The following is a 3,250-nucleotide window of genomic DNA, read 5'->3' on the forward strand; positions in this document are numbered from 1 at the left end:
TGTGGGTTGGGGATTTCAATGCTCATAATGAGCTGTGGGGAAGTAAGAAGAGAAATAGGAACGGGAAAATTGTAGAAGAGTTTATAGACAAAAACCAGCTAGTTGTGTTAAATGATGGTCGACCTACATGGTTCAGAACAAGTCGGACAGGGTTCTCCTCCATAGATATTACAATTGCATCAGCAGAGTTGGCATTAATTAGTAGGTGGGAGACAATGTATCTGTATACAGTGGGAAGCGATCATGTACCATCATTTGTAAATTTGGTAGATGTTTAATTGAGGAACCAGTCAATCTGTCCTTGAGGCTTAATTATAAAAGGGCTAATTGGATCAAGTTTGAGGAGGATGTAAATATAATAATAAATAATAATAATTTTTATTTATAAGCGCTTTTCCAAAAGCTCAAAGACACTTTACATACAATAAATGCAGTTAAAACACAAGACATTCAATTAAAAGCAGCAAAGACAGTATAAAACATAGAAAACAATATAAAACACACACAGAAATTATGTTTTAAAAGCTGATTTAAAAAGGTGTGTTTTTAACAGGGTCTTGAATGTTGGGAGGTGAGTGCAGGTGCGGATGGGTTTGGGGAGTGAGTTCCAGAGGGAGGGGGCAGCAATGGAGAAGGCTCTGTCCCCCCGGGTTCGGTGCTTGGTCCGTGTGGGTAGTGACGGGATGTTTCCTTCGGATGAGCGGAGGTCGCGGGAGGGGGTGTGGTGATGGAGCAGGTCTGTGAGGTAGGGGGGGGCCAGGTTATTAAGTGCTTTGTGTGTGAGGAGGATGATTTTGAACTGTATGCGGTGAGTGATGGGCAGCCAGTGCAGGTCACGGAGGACGGGGGTGATGTGATCTCTGGAGCGGGTGTGGGTGAGCAGGCGTGCGGCTGAGTTTTGGATGTATTGCAGTTTATTGAGGAGTTTGGATGGTGAACCATAGAGGATGCTGTTGCAATAGTCCAGTCTGGATGTGATGAATGCATGGATGAGGGTTTCTGCAGCAGAGAAGGTGAGTGAGGGGCGGAGACGGGCAATGTTCTTGAGGTGGAAGAAGGCGGTCCTGGTGATGTGGTTGATGTGGAGGTCAAACCTTAGCTTACTGTCGAAGATGATTCCTAGGTTGCGGGTGTGGGATGAGGGAGACAAAGTGCAGTTATCAAAGGTGAGGGAGAAGTTGTGGCTGGCTTTAGTGCGGGATGTGGGGTCAATAATGATTATGTCCGATTTGTCACTGTTCAGTTGAAGATAGTTTGTTTGCATCCAAGATTTAATTTCTGTGAGACAGTTGCTGAGGGTGGAGTGGGTGTTGTTGGTGATGGCTTTGGTGGAGATGTACAGTTGGATATCGTCGGCGTAACAGTGAAAATGGAGTCCATGTTGACGGATGATCTGGCCAAGGGGGAGGATGTAGAGGATGAAGAGGAGGGGACCAAGCACCGATCCCTGGGGGACACCTTGTGACAGGGGAGCGGTGGGGGAAGTGCAGTTGTTGATGCTGATGAACTGTTGTCGGTTGGTGAGGTAGGAGTGAAACCAGGAGAGTGCTGTGCCAGTGATGTGGAGAGAGGATTCCAGACGGGAGAGCAGGATGGAGTGGTTGATGGTGTCGAAGGCTGCTGTGAGGTCGAGGAGGATGAGGATGGTGAGGTGTCCGGAGTCTGAGGAGAGGAGGAGGTCGTTGGTGACTTTCAGGAGGGCTGTCTCGGTGCTGTGTTTTGTACGGAAACCAGATTGGAATGATTCAAACAGGTTATTGCAGGTGAGGTGGGTTGTGAGTTGTGAGGCGACAGCACGTTCCAGGATTTTTGACAGGAAGGGGAGATTGGAGATGGGGCGGAAGTTATTTGGGTTGTCAGGGTCCAGACCGGGTTTTTTGATGATGGGAGTGATGGCAGCCAGTTTGAGGGTTTGGGGGACAGAACCAGAACAGAGGGAGGCGTTAATGAAGTCGATGATGAGTGGGGAGATGACAGGGAGGCAGTCCTTGATGAGTTTGGAGGGTATGGGGTCCAGGGTGCAGGTGGAGGTTTTTATTCCGGTCATGATGGTCGTGAGTTGTGCTGGTGGTACTGGATAGTGGTGGGTGGGGAGGCAGGGAGGGAGGCAGGCGGGGAGATGGGAGGGATCCTGGAGGTGTTGAGGTAACTGTAAATGGTGTTGATTTTTGTTTGGAAGAATGATAGGAATGATTGACACTTTTCAGTAGTGAATGATGATGAGGTGTTGTCGTGAGGTTTGAGAAGGGAGTTTATGGTGGAAAACAGAGCCTTGGGGTTGTTGGAGCCAGAGTGGATGAGGTGGGAGTAGTGGGTGGTCCGGGCAGTGTTGAGTGCTTCTTTGTACTGTTGTAGGTGGTCGGTGTAGGCGAGAAGGTGAACTGTTAATCCGGTTTTCTTGCAGAGTCTTTCAAGTTGTCTTTTCCGGGTCTTCATTTGGCGGAGTGTGGGGGTGAACCAGGGGGCAGAGTGAGTGAAAGAAACTGTTTTTGTTTTGGCGGGGGCAAGCTGATCCAAGCAGGAGGAGAATGTGCAGTTGTAGTAGTTAACCAGGTCAGTGGGGTCATCAGATGGTGGGCGGGGTGAAGCAGACAGACAATGGGTGAGTGAGGTTGAGAGAGCAGAGGGAGAGATGGATTTAAGATTTCTGAAGGTTATGGTCCGGTTTTGTTTTGTGGTGGGGATGGGGATGTCTATGTCCATGGTGATAGCCAGGTGGTCAGAGATATGCAGGTTGTGGCTGGTTAACTGTTGGATGTTGAGATTGGTGGAGCAGACCAAGTCCAGAATGTGACCACGGCTGTGTGTTGGGAAGTTGATATGTTGGGTGAAGTTGAGACAATTTAACAGTTCCAGGAATTCTGTGGCCGGTTTATTGTCTGTGCTGTCAATATGTAGATTAAAATCACCTAGGAGGAGAACAGATGGCGAGATGGCAGATAGCTGGGTTAGAAGGTCAGCAAGATCAGAAAGGAAGGAGGGATGTGGTTTGGGGGGGCGATATATGATGGCTGTGACCAGAGGACAGGGACCAGAGAGTTTGAAGGTGAGGTGTTCAAATGAGGGGGCAGGAGGAATGGAGATGGTGGTTGTCTTGATGTTGTTTCTGTAGATGGCAGCAATGCCACCTCCCCGGCCCTCTGTGCGGGGTTTGTCCATATAGGTGTATCCTGTGGGGGTGGCTTGGTTTAATGAAAAATAGTCCAGGGGTTTTTGCCAGGTTTCAGTGAGACAGAGAAAATCCAGGTTA

Source organism: Micromesistius poutassou, assembly GCF_964030765.1.
Source record: "Micromesistius poutassou genome assembly, chromosome: 15".
Lineage (NCBI taxonomy): Eukaryota > Metazoa > Chordata > Actinopteri > Gadiformes > Gadidae > Micromesistius > Micromesistius poutassou.